The sequence below is a fragment of the Crocuta crocuta genome, unplaced genomic scaffold (assembly GCF_008692635.1).
Source record: "Crocuta crocuta isolate KB4526 unplaced genomic scaffold, BGI_CrCroc_1.0 scaffold831, whole genome shotgun sequence".
NCBI classification, from domain to species: domain Eukaryota; kingdom Metazoa; phylum Chordata; class Mammalia; order Carnivora; family Hyaenidae; genus Crocuta; species Crocuta crocuta.
The window spans coordinates 1,300,049-1,315,629 of NW_027531990.1; the positions used below are offsets into that span (position 1 = coordinate 1,300,049).

Below are 15,581 nucleotides of genomic sequence, written 5' to 3' on the forward strand. Positions count from 1 at the left end.
GGGGGGGGGGGGGCGGGGGAAGGGGGGGGGGGGGGATAGAGGGGGACGGATTACACAGAAGCATGAGGAAACCTTTGGGGGTGATGGATATGATCATTATTTTGGTCACAGGAATGGCTTCAGGGTCATGTACATATGTCACAACCCATCACACTGTACACTTTAAATATGTTCAGTTTAGGGGATATCCGTTATTTTCCAACAAGGGTGTTACCAATATACTACACTGAAAAATCAAATGACAAATTACATGTGCATAAAATCATTCCACATAAGGTATAAAAATAATAAATTCAAGGCATCCTAATGTCTAGAAACAAGAGACTTTTTAAATTATGCTCATCTAAGAGAGAAAGCAAAACATCTTTATGCATGACTATGAACCAATCCCCCAATATATTGTTATGAACACACACCCATACACACACACACCTCAAGAATAAAAACAAAAAAAAGGGGGGGGGTGCCTGAGTGGATCAGTTGGTTGAGCATCTGATCTGGCAATTCTTGGGTTTGAGCCTTGCTTTGGGCTTTCTGTTATCAGCACAGTGCAGGATTTGGATCCTCTGTCCCTCTCCATCTCTGCCCCCACTGCCCTTGTGCGGGCATGCTCTCTCTCTCAAAAATAACCATCAAAAGAAAAAGAATAAAAACAAAATGCAGATCAGATTATATTCTAACTGGTGTAAAAAGCAAGGATAGATTTTGTACCATTGAAATGAATCTAATGTCGTGTGTTAACTATACTTCAATTAAAAAAAGGGACAGACAAGAAACATTTGCCATATCTTTAAAGTATACATGAGAAAGTAAAAAATATTAGCATCAGCAAGGTGACATGGGTGGCCAAAAGATGAGAATGAGGACAAACTGTTTCTTATATATTATCTTGATCTTTTCTCTCTGAAACACACAAATGTCTGACCTATATAAACAAATTTTTAAGAGCCCTGGGAATGTATCATACTAAATAAAAATTAGTTAAGCTCTGGATTGAGATAGCTTGTACTGTGTGATTTGGGGCAACTTATTTAAACTCGGTCTCCATTTCCTCACAAGTGTAACACAGATAATGATAGTGTCCCCTTACAGGATCCTTATGAATATTAAATGATCACTTAGAACAGAACTGGCCACTATGGGGCCCCCCTGGGTGGCTCAGTCAGTTCAGCCTCCAACTTCGGCTCAGGTGATGATCTCAGGCTTTGTGAGTTCGAGCTCCGCATCAGGCTCTGTGCTGACAGCTCAGAGACTGGAGCCTGCTTCAGATTCTGTGTCTCCCCCTCTCTCTGTCCCTCCCATGCTCATGCTCTGTCTCTCTCTGTCTCTCAATAATAAATAAACACTAAAAGAAAAAGAAAAAGAACTTGCCACTATGGTAAACATGCAATATATTTAAAGTATTATTTGCAAAGGTTTAGTTAAAAATGACTGGTTCAGGGGCGCCTGGGTGGCTTAGTCGGTTAGGCGTCCGACTTTCGCTTAGGTCATGATCTCGCGGTTTGTGGGTTCGAGCCCCGCGTCCGGCTCTGTCCTGACTGCCAGCTCAGAGCCTGGAGCCTGTTTCAGAGTCTGTATCTCCCTCTCTCTGACCCTCCCCTGTTCACGCTGTCTCTCTCTATCCTAGAAATAAATAAAATATTTAAAAATAAATAAATAAAAAATAAAAATGACTGGTTCAGAATGTGCCTGATTTGGATTTGATTAACATTCATAAATTACAGGTAACTCCAAACACTTGAAGGTTGATTGATTTTATTCCCATTTCTTTGCTCACACTGGACCAACTCAACAAGTCTAGAAAGGGAATTCAATGTCCAGAGGAACACAGCAATTGTTTCAGATAGACAATGCTTCCAGGTAGGTGAGGGTCCTTGGAAACAATTTGTCATCTTCCTCATTCTAAAGAACCACACAAAACGTTACTATTATTGATTTTGCAATCCATTATGAAGTAACACATAAGTCTCAACAGCTTACTCGATACTCTGAAGAGTAAGTATTCACCTACTTAACCTCTAGCTATTTATATCCCCTTCTCTTTCCAAATATTTATCATACAGTTAAGAATTCAAATCCATTTTATCATTCCTAAGAGGAGTGAGCAGATCTCACTCCTGGTCCATGAAATCAATCAAACAAACAAACAGTAAACTGAGGGGCCTAGAAAGGAGACCAAATTTATAGAGCAAATTACTCTTAAGAAGTGGATCAAGATCCCAGGTTTCCTGATATCATTTTTTTCTTTCTTTAGAACCATATTATCTTCTATTTCCTCCTCTTGACCCCAAATAGGTCAAGTAGAAAAAAACCACAGAATCTCAGAAAAACTTGGGTTCCTGCACTTCCCTCTTCTGAAGTACCCATGACGTATTTCCTAGCTGAGTAGTAGTGCACTGATCTTTCCAACTTTATAAAGCAAGAGTTTTATGACAAGAAAGGAAGAAGAAAGAGGAAGAGGGGGTGAAGAGATTTAAAACAATGTCACACATCACATACAGTTCTATTATATTGTATGTTATTTTGTGTAGAGTGCAATGCATTATGAGGCTAAATTGCCAATGAAATATGTGTATACATCAAGTTTTGTGGATCTAGGTCATCATTTGGTTATTTTTGATTCCTGTTGTAGGCTGCAAGGATTTATTGTGGAGACAGACAAGGGTAAATTTTGTCTCTTCAAAGGGCTGTGGCTAAAAGGCTCTCATTCAGTACTTACAATATTCTGGAACCAAGTGGAAGCAAGGTGTTTATCAAGTGTCTCTGACACTTGTCTGAATGCTGGTATCCTCCTAATATTGCAGTGTTTTTTTTTAAGTAAGGAAAACTAGATCAATTCACATGTTCTCTATAAAAAATAGCTAAATCTTATCTATACTGAATCTGTTAAGTCTCAGAGACCATGCATTATTTCATTTAATCAAAACAGTACACTAAGGTGGATATTATTTTCATCCCCCTTTAATGATGAAGCTATTAGGCACAGAGCAGTACAATAACTTTCCCAAGGTCACACAGCTAGTATGTGGGCAAATCTATGACTTGAACCAGAGTATTCTGATTTTCCAGTACCCTGCTCTTCCTCCTGGTCTAAGAATCAGAAATTAGCATCCTTGTCTTAAACAATCATTATTGGTACCTGATAGACACAAGGGGCTGTGAAATTTACCAGGATCTTACCAGAATCCATGAATGTGATGAAGCTTACTTACCTCAACTTTTAATTTCAGATCCCTGTGCTATTCATTGGCCTTACTTCCTAGATTTCCCCTTGTTTTGTTGTTGTTTGTTTTCTTTTTGTTTTTGTTTATTTTAATTTGGTGGGTTTTTTTGTTTCTCATCCACCCTTGACTGGTGTTATCTTGCTGTATTTTATGCATCCCCAGCTAGTGGCTTACATTCCTTCTATAGTAAATAAATACATGTATAAATATACACCAAAGCAGTCATCTCAGAAGGAGGATGGTAGCTGGTGACATATGAATTATAAACCTGCAATGAGCAAGTAATTACTTCATTATGTTTCTCTCATTCCCTTTAATTAAAAATTCAGTCTGTAGTTAAAGATGCCTGCAAAACACTCACCAATTTCTCATAAATTAAGGATTTAAAATCCCTGAACTTGGAGCAAAGATTCCATACCAATATCAATAAATCCACCATTTAGCAAAGCCGATGAGACTCCAGAATCAATCCAGAAAAAGCAAAACACCTCCAGAAAAACTTCTGACAAATTCATCGTATATGCTACATCATAAAAGAAAAATTAAAGAAATGACTCACCAAGACTGCACAGTGCATCGTTTAGCATTGTTAATTTTGTTCTCAGGCAGTAGATTCAAATAACTTTCCACACCTCATATCCTATCTCATAATGGATCTCTATCTCATATGCAGACTACAACATATTTTCCTTTCCCTCCTTTTTAATCAAATAAGCATGGATCTGGAATTTATGTTCTAAAAGGACCTTACAGATAATGTAGTGTCATCCCTGTATTTCACCAAAGGGAGTGAGTTACAGGGTGGTTAAGTAATTATGTACTATCACAATGCTAGTTAGACTCAATATCCAAACCTGGATCCAGATCCCAGAACTTTAATTTTTTTATATTTCTAGTAAAATCACACTATTTCCCAGAAAAATAATGTTTTGACTTTTATGGCTACTGTTATAGTTTACCAAGTATGAATTAACTCTACAGAGGTTAGCAAGCTTGTTCATTTATTTTTATTTTTTCAATTTTTTTATAGTTTATTTATTTTTGAGACAGAACATGAGCAGGGGAGGGGCAGAGAGAGAGGGAGACACAGATTCTGAAACAGGCTCCAGGCTCTGAGCTGCCAGCACAGAACCCAATGCGGGGCTCAAACCCACAAACCACGAGATCATGACCTTAGCAAAAGTCGGACATTTAACCAACTGAGCCACCCAGGCGCCCCTGAAAGCTTGTTCATTTAATCAGTAGGCCTACGTTTTCAAAACTTCATTTCTAAAAAAGAAAGAACAGGAATTTTTTAGAAAATGTCTTCTACCTGTTGGAAATTCCACCTAACATGAAAGCATTGAGAATCAAAGTACACTAGAGAAAGACACAGAAGTACTTAGCCACTGAGCACTTTGCACTGCCCATCACGTCATGGCCACCCTACTCTCTTAAGGTTTCCATCTCAGGGAAACAAGTTGAGTATGACAGGCATAAGCAGGTGGAATGGCTGGTTTTCTCCACACAAAAACAACTGCTTTGTTTTTGTGCCCCCTGCTCAGCCCACCCTGCAGCAAGTACATATGTTGAAGTCCTAATCCCTACTGTGATGGTACATGAAATTGGGGCCTTTGGGTGATAACTAGTTCATGAAGGTGGATATTAGTGTCTGTATAAGAAACATAAGAGAAATTATCTTTCTCTCTGCGATGTGAGAATACACCAACAAGGTGGCCATCTGCAAACCAGCGAGAGCCTTCACCAGACACTGACCATGCTGATACCATGACCTTGGACTTCCAGCCTCCAGCACTAGCAGTTTGATGCTTAAGCCCCCTATTGCATGGTATTCTGATATACTGACTTAAACAAAAACATTTTTAAAAATTCATTTATTTATGAAAGGGAACAGGTTTAAAGAGGTTCTATATGACTGGCATATCAAATTAATAGTAATGTCATTAGAAGACTTCCAGGAGGAAATCTTGTTGAGAGAGATTTTTGTGTGTGTGAATGAACACAGCTAACAAATTGGGGAAAGGGTGAAAGAAAAGATGTGAGTATCTAGATTGGTGGAAGTTTGTTTGTGGTGGTGGAAACTTAATTTATATATATATTATTCTCAACCAACAGAAAGGACATTAAGAATCAGGTTTCCCAAATACCACTTTTCAAAGGTCAAGAGAATATTTTTAAATTTACAATTTGATGGGGAGAAAATATCAAGTTCTAGCAAGAAGGATTTGCTGTCAGAAGTAGCTGAGTTCGCTGTGGAGCTTGAGTAAAATAAAACACAGTCACTCGATATAACATAATGCTTTTGCCTTTACTTGATTTCCAGGATGTCCATGGTGATTTAAAAAAAACAAGAAACAAACAAACAAAAAAACCCTATACAATGCCTTCAGGATTAAATAGTTGATTTTCTGGTCTGGAGAGACCAGATGTTCTTATTAATCATAATTTAAAACTTTTGAATCTCAGAAGACAAAAAGGATACAACTGATTTATAAATAAAAGGTCAGCTCTACATAGAGCTTAATGAGAAAAAGCACATTAAGTGTAGCTGCGACTATTATTTCAGCGCAACCTGCTTTGGCCAAGTTTTAAACAAGTGCACAGACATCTGTAGCTCACTGAGGGGTGACAAAGTGGCTGGAGAGAAAATGGGGCTGTCAGAGTCACCTATGATTTGTGTCTCTCAAACCTAGGTATAAAGAGCAGTCCTCTATATTTAAGTGTGAGAGTGAGGAATGAGAAGCCTTGGTTTGATTTCTGTTACTTAACTGACCCACATGGAAGACGTGTCTGGTGTTTTCTTATGAATAATCTTATAAAATGCATTTCCTTAAATAACGTGTCACTTCCCTGTGAAAAATAATTGTAACTTTCCCTACTGTTCATTCCATCTGTCATTCCATAAAATCAAAACACTGAAAGGTGTCATCCTACTTTTGACCAAATAAGTACAGTAGCAGGAGTTAGAGTTACCCAATCACATAAAAATACTAAGTAGACAAAAGATATGAAATAAATAGTACAGATGTTGGACATCAAGCAGCAGAGGACGATGACATCTGCGAAAGGGGAAACGAAATGAGCCCTGTGGCTGCCATAGCTTAATGAATGGAGTGAGTTTCCAGACCACGTGATGCAAGAAAAGGAACCCCAGAGGCACCCAGCAGTTTCTGTGAGGGAGGGAGATAGAGTTGGGAGCTCAGGGAGGCCAAAACGGCTAGAGTATACAATTCCAGAGAACCAGAGAGGAGTATACCGCACAGGAAGCAGGTTCTGTGTGTGTGTGTGTGTGTGTGTGTGTGTGTAGCACAAATAAAGATGTATAACATTTGTAACATTTGTATTTTAATAAAAAAAAAGTAAGAATGCAAAGCAGCAGGAAAATACCACCATTAAGGGCAGGGGGTGGGGGGTAATTACNCCCGCACAGGAAGCAGGTTCTGTGTGTGTGTGTGTGTGTGTGTGTAGCACAAATAAAGTTAAGATGTATAACATTTGTAACATTTGTATTTTAATAAAAAAAAAAGTAAGAATGCAAAGCAGCAGGAAAATACCACCATTAAGGGCAGGGGGTGGGGGGTAATTACTAGCAATGGTTACAAAATGACACAGATGAGAGATATTAGACAAGGATATTTTTTAAGTTGTGGTAATTTTATTACACATTTACAAAAGGTGGAGAGAAAATGGACACTGCTAGAAACATGGAAGATATGGGGCACCTGGGTGGCTCAGTCGGTGGCCATTCAACTCTTTCCGCTCAGGTCATGATCCCAGGGTTGTGGGATCGAGTCCCACACCAGACCCTGCAACAAGCGTGGAGCCTGCTAAGATTCTCTCTCTCTCTCTCTCTCTCTCTCTCTCTCTCTCCTCCTCCTCCCCCTCCTCCTCCCCTCCTTCTCCCACTCACACTCTCTCTAAAGAGAGAGAGAGAGAGAGAGAAGATATAAGACATAACTCAAATTTTAAGAGATGAAAATTAGTATCTGAGATAAAAACATATACTGGATGGGTTTAATGGCATATTAACACACTGGAGAATAAAGAGTTCGTGAAATTAACGGTAAAAGAATATAAAATATAAAATGAGAAAAAGAGTAAGGAAAGTGCACAGAGTTATGTTATAAAAAGCCTCAAGCACCCTAATATGTGTACAGCTATAGTTCCAAGAAGACAAAGGGAGAATTAAAAAAAAAAACAAAAACTTTAAGTGTCCAATTTTAACAAACTTAATGAAAACTATAAACCTACAGATACAAGAAGGTTAAAAAAAGGTCAAAGCAAAAGAAACAAAGAAAATTATACAAATGCACTTGATTAATAAACTTCTTAACACCTGTAACAAAGAAAAAATCTTAAAAAAGAGAGAAGCCAAATTATATACAAGCGCAGGTAGGAATGAAAAGTTTATTTACAGGAAGTAAAACAGGATGGTACTGGCCTAATGATAGATATATAGACCAAAAGAATAGAACAAAAAGCCTAGAAATAAATCCACGCATACTCAGTCAACTCATCTTTCACGAAGTGCCAAGAACACACAATGGGGAAAAGACGTCTTNAACAAGTGATATTGGGAATACGAAACATACACGTGCAAGAAAATGCAATTGGATCCTTGTTTTACACCATACACAAAAAATCAACTCAAAATGGATTAAAGACTTAAAGCTAAGACCTGAAAGTGCAAAACTTAAGGTGAAAACATAGGGGGAAAGTTTTAGGACAATGGTCTGGGCAGTCATTTCTTGAATATGACACCAAAAGAACAGCAACAACACCACAAATAGACAAGTGGGAAGATACCAAAACAAAAAATTTCTGCACAGCAAAGCCAAGAATCTATGGAGTGAAAAGGGCCATCTATGGAACGGGAGATATTTAAGGATGTTGATGTATTCTCTCACCGACACTTATCCTTACATTTGGCAAAGGGAGTCTCCTTTGGGCCCTTCCTGGTCGGGGCATCATTAGGGAATTGCCCTGAGCAAGCAGATAACAGATTCCACGTTCCTTTTGCCCAGAACCTTCAGATTCCTTCTTCTGTGTCCTACCAAGGAAGTTCCAACTCTTCTACCACACGGACTGTAGGCGACTTCTAAGTCCAGCCTTCATTATTATTCAGACTTCAGATGTCACCAACACTCCCGGGTGCTGGACAATGCATGAGATCCCATTACTCCTAATACTGTAGAAGGAGTGACAGGGTGAAAACTCTCGGCATGGGTGCCCATTGCTCGAGATGAGGTAACTCCCAGTGATAGGAGGCAATCCTGTGAGTACACTTTTAATGTTGTGTGGCTGCTTTTGCTATGACCTCAGCAGGTGTCTCAGCATCGTTCCATCTGCATAAGATGAAATAACTTTTAAATATTCAGCAGTAATTCCTTGTGGCTTCTCTTCTTCATCCTCACAAATACCAAATCCCTTAGTAATAAGTTATTTGCCTGTGAGGATATCCATTATTTGTTACTTTCACTGATCTTTTCACTAAATCTAGGCTTCTTAGAAAATCTCATGCTTTTCTGCTTCACGGACATTTTTATGGCAAGGTCTACATGACCATACGAATACATTCACTTCTCTCTCTGCATTTCTTTGACATTTTTTCCTTCTAATACCTGTGTAAGGGGGTTACACCTTTAAAAATCTGTTATTTTCTTTCTAAAGTGACTTGCTTAGAAGGCATTTTCACTTAAAAAGGAAGGCAAGGATGCAAATATGTTTAAGCAACACATAAACAAGATATAGTTCTCTCATAAGAGAAGCTAAGGTAGAGGGTAGTGTCTTCTACACCTTCTTACCAAGACTGAAAGAGATCTTAAATGCTTTATTTAGCTTCACTCGTGGCTTTGTTTTAGGTTTTCTTATTCTGGTTGTGAAACAATTTTGTAAGTCCTCATTTTGAAGATTTAGAGACTTCCAATGTGGTCATCACAGAAAAGAGCATCTCAGACTTAGCTCAGCACTATCTCCTGCAGGCCAATGACACAGCAGGCAGCAGGGTCCGGAAGACAATCATTGCACTGCTCAAACCTGTGGGATCCGGATGGTCAGCTGGCCAGAGCTGCGAGAAGACGTCAGGGGACATAATTACATGTAGGAAGTCAAGAAAATTGGCAATGAGTACCTTACACTCATCACCGAGTACAAAGGCCCCAAGGCCTGCACCATTCTCCTCCACGGGGCCAGCAAAGAGATTCTCTCAGAAGTGGAATGCACCCTCCGGGATGCCACACAATTGTGCCACAATGTCCTCCTGGAGCCCTGGCTGTTTCCAGTGGGTGGAGTCTCTGAAATGGCTATGGCCCATGCTTTGACAGAATAGTCCAAGGTCATGACTGATGTGGAATAACAGCCATACAGAGCAGATGCCCAGGCCTTACAGGGCATCCCTCATACCCTTATCCAGGACTGTGGGGCCAGCACCATTCTCTGCTTACCTCTCCCTACCTCTCTTTGGGGCCAAGCACAATCTACAACAACTGTGAGACCTGGGGCATAAATGGTGAGACAGGAACCTTGGTGGACATGAAAGAACTGGGCATCTGGGAGCCATTGGCTGTCAAGCTGCAAACACAAGACAATAATGGAGACAGCAGTTCTGCTACTGTGGGTTGATGACATCATCTCAGGCCACAAAAAGAAGGGTGATGACCAGAGCCAGCAGGGCAGGGCTCCCAATGCTGCCCAGGAGTGAGTGTCAGGGAAGGCGACGTCCACACACAGAGCCAGCAGAGGGTTCCTCTTCCCTAAGCCAGACTGCTAGGGACACTTCTAACATCTTTGTTTGAAAGTGATCTGGTTGAGGGGCAGCCCCACCCCCTTCTGTCCCAGCTCAGTCTGCAAAAGGCGCTGACATGTCATTCTTTAAGGTAAACTTTCCATTTAGTTTGCTTCCAATGACTACATCTAAGTCATTTGGGGGGAAAAATAACCTGTTAATATCGATTGTTACAAACGTGGAGACAGAATGTAGACCTCGGTGAACTAAGTTGGCAGTGGGGTCAGGAGATTAGTACACTAATATTTATTCAGCACTGTCCAAATAACAGGGTAGTTGGAAAACAAGAGGATTCTGATCCTTAAATACCAGAGGTCTGCTGTGAGACAGGAAAAAAAGTCCATCAAGGTTTTTCTTTGTCTTATGAGCCACAGAAAAAGCCCCTTGAAAACTGTTCTGATTTTCTGGTCACTACAATCTTTTAATCACCAAGCCCTCAGGCCAGGAATGTCCCACAAATCTCCCAGAGAACTGCCACCTCGCTCGTTTCTTGTTAGAATGACATGAGGAGATAATAAAGAAAACATCCCCTCCCCAGTTCCTGGCACTCACTGCTGTGCTTAGGAATAACTTAGCCCAAAGACTATTATTTAAGCTGTCAACAGGACAACTGAATTCTATCTCCAATAAAGTAAAAAGGTGGCACAACTGGGATTTTATCTGGCTTTATAATTCTTCCCTACGAAGTGAAGTAGAATAGAAGGTTGGAAGATCTTTACTTCTTTTGTCTTAGAGTGGTCTGCAGGTCGAGGATACGGAACGAGCTGAAACAACCATCGGTCTTTAATTCTCAGCACTGAGAGAGCAATGCCACTTTGGGAACTATGATTATATGAACCACCAAAGACTCGCACTGTTCAGAAGCAATGCAGTAGTCATTACCCTACTAAACACCCACCACCACCACTTTCTCCTGCCCTAAGGAACTGATTCATTCATGTAAGCACGTGTAGATCTTTCAGATTTGGGGAAAATATGTCCTTTTGCCTCTTTTGATAGGACGTATATCTGGAACTGTATATATGAAAATATATTTATATTTTATATAAATATTTTAAGATATAAAATGACATGAGAAAGAGTTCTTCGGGGGAAATCTAGAGAGAGATGATCTCTACAGATAAACATGCATAACTTTCAGGAAAGAAAGGCATTTTCCTTAGATCTGTCTTTTTATCTTAAGATGTAGGGATGAAAATGTGATGCCTGGAGCTGTGACAACTATATTGTCACAGTGAGGCAATAAAGCCCCAGGATGAAAAGCCAACACTCCGAGCACTACAGGGCAGAAGCGTGGAAATCCTGCATCCTTGACATCATTGCACCTCTGAAATAAATCTGGACATACCTACCGTTAGTCTTCTTTTGCTGTGTTAAGTATGTTTGCAACTTGAGACATTTGGTGCATTTGTAGTTATTTGTAGCCAAATCAATCCCTACACACTCAACTTCAATCAGAGAGCTGGAGGAAATACAGATAACAGTCAAATATTATTTGATAAAGGTGTATGAAATCTGTTCTCTATGTCTTTAAGTTTGTTCCGTTTCATTTTTTAATTTATTTTTAAATATTTTATTTATTTTTGAGAGAGGAAGAGAGAGAGGGAAAATCTGAAGCAGGCTCCAGGCTCTGAACTGTCAGCACAGAGCCCAACGTAGGGCTCCAACTCACGAACTGCAAGATCATGACCTGAGCTGAAGTCAGGCACTTAACTGACTGAGCCACCTAGGTGCCCCTATTCCATTTTATTTTAAATATGATAAATTGCATTTTTACCCAAAGAAAAGTAGCATTCCAAAGCCTGGCAACTCCCAGAATATTTGGGGAGGTTTTAGACTTAAACTCACTGCCTGCACTTATACTCTTCACAGACATAGTTTCATTAACACAAAGATATGATCCTGACCACCATAAATGGATATTTTAATGTCAGGCTCCTGAATCAAGGTCCCTGTCCTGCTATATGAAGTCAGTGCAGAAGACAAAGGTAATCTTAGTGTAGAGATCTTAATAAACAAATGGGGTTAATTTTTTGAACTGTCATTTTGTTTGTTCCAAACCCCACTTTGGTTCTACTTTTCAACTCTCTGAGCTGGAAGGTAGTTCACTAGCATAATAACATTGGCTGGAAATGTAGATTAGACTTATTTTTTAAATAAGTATTTTTGGTTAACCAAATAATTTAATCTTTCACATAGTTAAATGGTCAAGTAATACAAATAAAGTCAAAGTGCATGTTGCTGTTCTAAAGGTGACTTCTATTGTATGTTCGTGATTCTCCCAGACCCTTTCTATTGATTTATTTACAAAAGCTCTATCTAAATCTATAAATTATATATACATATATGGTTCTATCATTGTTTATATATGTATAAAATGCATAGTTTGTGTTTTCTATTTACATACAGGATTTCTACTCTGCATGTCATTCTTTTCTTCCATCCTATATGTCTCTTTGATTATTGCATAGAATTTTATATAGGGTGCGTGTACTATAGTTTACCACCTATTATTAGATTAGGGGGTTTCTGATACTTTGCTTTATAAACAATACTGCAGTGAAGATTCTTCTCTATGCATCAAGTATAAGTGAATCTCAGGAGAGATAAGGGAAAGTAGAAGGCTTGAACACACACAGTTTAAATTTTAATAGAGTTTGCCCAAGTAATAGTCAAAACTTTATTTCCACATGGAAAGTTCATAAAAGTAACTATTGCTCAATCACTTGATATTAGAGGATCTTTGAACTTCTGATCATCTGATCTATGAAAGTAGGCATCTGAGAATTATTTTAATTCAGGTTTCAGAATGTGGACAAAGTTAGGCATCTCTTCATGTTTACAGGCCATTTGCATTTCCTCTTCATATAATAACTTCATATGTGTTTAATTTTCTACTGGCTTTAAATCTTGTACTTAGTTTTAGGAGCTCTTTATGAACTCTGAATATGAACCTTTATCTTTAATAAACAATTATTTTTATCCAAAATATTTTATGCAAACAGTCTTCACTTTTATGGTAACTCTTTGGCATAAAGAATATAATTTGGCATAGTCAATTTTTCAGTGTCTTTATTACCTCTGCTTTTTGGTTAGAATTTATGCATGCTTTCCATAACCCGCATGTATATTATATACTTTATATATTTACATAATATGTATTAACTACTATTTATTATATAATTTATATTTAAATATATAAATGTATACTATGCTAATGGAGACACAATTGTATTTTTGGAACGATTCCTATATATTTGGAGAATACATGCAAATAGATTCACCCCTTCCCCACCACACATAAAAAAATAAATTTCAGCCAGACTTAAAACCTGAAGGTATTATGTACATTAGAATCAATCTGTACTGAACAGGCATCTGTCACATACAGCCAGCACAGTGTTAATGTGGCTTAGATTTACAGCAGTAGCTCACCTGAAATTCTAGGAAACATACACTGAAATCTGTAACACAACCCCATGAGACCCTGTTTATATGCAAATCTAATAATCACAGTATATGGATACTTGAGGCCTCATGTATTTTAGCCGTACTAAGAAAACATGACTACAAGCACAATCTTTTATGGCCACAATTCTGTGAACACAAGTTAGCTTTCACAGTGGAGAGTTACATATTCCACTGAGAAAAAAGAATTTTGTAACAAAACCATTTTGTTAAAAGAAATTTCTAGAGTCGGAAGATAGAAAAGTAATTGAAAAGATTTTTTTCAAGTGAAAGAGAAAGAGCTGACTTCCTGCCACATTAGAAGACGCTAAGTTTTGTACAATGCAATTTATTTCATTATCGGTACCAGCTTCCCAGAATGTGGTCAAAAGACAGTGGATATGTTGCTGGAACATGGAAACCAGAACAGGTTAAAAATGTTGTGACAGCTTTTTTTTTTTTAATGGCTTCATATCCTGTAAAAGGCATTAGTTTTCAAAAGAGTGATTGTGGTTTATCTTTTATGTACCATTATATCTAATTTGTTTTATGCTCCAGCAGTGAAAATAATTTTCCTCCCTCCAATTTCTATGGCAAACACAAATGAATATTCAAGTAAAAAAAAAATCTGTTTGATTTAACTTGAACATTCTCTGTCTCACCATAAAAGTACATACTTTATCCTGAACTAAGTGGGTAGAAATAATAACTGGTCTTAAATCACTGTAATTCACTCAGCTCCAAAAAACATGATTCTTGAAAATAAGTAACCATTCGCATTCCAGGAAGGTAAGAAGTTCAATGCACCTAGGAGAAACTAAAGCGATAGTAATATTTAAAAACCGATGGCTTGATGTGGTCTCAGCCTTCTCATGAGGAAGAGGCAGACAACCCAGATAGCTAGGAAAACTTAGCAGGGTATGTCTAATAAAATTAGGACTGAAAAAATTCTTGTTCAAATATGCACACACTTGTGTGTATATTCATTTTTGTAAAACAGCAAGGTCTGTCCCATTGCTGTAAGAGCTGAAGGAAGTGGGGGAGTCGGTGAAGAGTTTTGTTATTTTTTTTTTAAGTTTATTTATTTTGAGAGAGAGAGAGTGTGAGTAAGTGAGGGAGGGGCCGAGATGGGGAGAGAGAAAGAGAATCCCAGGCAGGCTCTGCACTGTCAGCAAAGAGCCCAGTGTGGAGCTAGAACTCAGATACCATGAAATCATAACCTGAGCCAAAGTTGGACACTTAACCAACTCAGCCACCCAGGTGCCCTGAAGGTGTGAAGAGATTTTGTCATAAGTTTCCTTTCCTACCTAATACTCATTAGGTAGGTATTAGCCTAAGATTTTGGTTAAAACCTAAGGTTAATACTTTATTATCGAGATTAATTATAAATTTTCAGAGGTCAGTTTTCATATCCTTTACAGACTAGGGAACTCACACCCTTCCTTTAGTAGTGCAACAAAAATCCTCAGCCTAGATAACAGGATCCACAAGCCTGGAAATGAAGAGCAATGACACATCGCTCTGAAACCATAGGGTTAATTCTAGGAGGTGTGAGAAGCACATATGATGTAACATGATGGGCTCGGCATGATGACATCTACTTTAATGAGTGCAAGTTTCTGGGAAAGGGAGGGTGAGGCCTGTGAATAAAAAATACTAAGTATGTAATTTGAAATTGAATCCAGCCCTAGGCTGCAGTGGAGAAGAGACTCTTTGGGGCCAATATACCAAGTCCTGGCCCTTGACATTACTTTGTGTCTCAGATAAGCCAGTTCATCATCCTTGATTCTTTTGCATGTACTCTGTGATAGTGCCTTTCAAATATTATTCCCAAGGCCGCCTTGGTGGCATAGTTGGTTAAGTGTCTGACTTCGGCTCAGGTCATGATCTCATGGCTCCTGAGTTCGAGCCCCATGTCAGGCTCTGTACTGACAGCTAAGAGCCTGGAGCCTGCTTCAGATTCTGTCTCCCTCTGTCTCTGCCCCTCCTCCTTTCTCTCTTGCTCTTGTTCTCTCTTAAAAATAAAAACATTAAAAACTTTTTAAATAAAAAGTTCATATATATAGATGTATATATATGTGTATATACATATATATATATATATGACTTCCAGATGAGTGCTAGAC

At 38.6% G+C, this 15,581-nt stretch overlaps 1 pseudogene; it reads left to right on the forward strand.

Moving 5' to 3' along the window:
- LOC144240682 (T-complex protein 1 subunit gamma pseudogene) overlaps positions 1-9,924 on the forward strand; it is a 61,991-nt pseudogene extending 52,067 nt beyond the window's left edge.
- Positions 9,925-15,581: the final 5,657 nt, after the last annotated feature.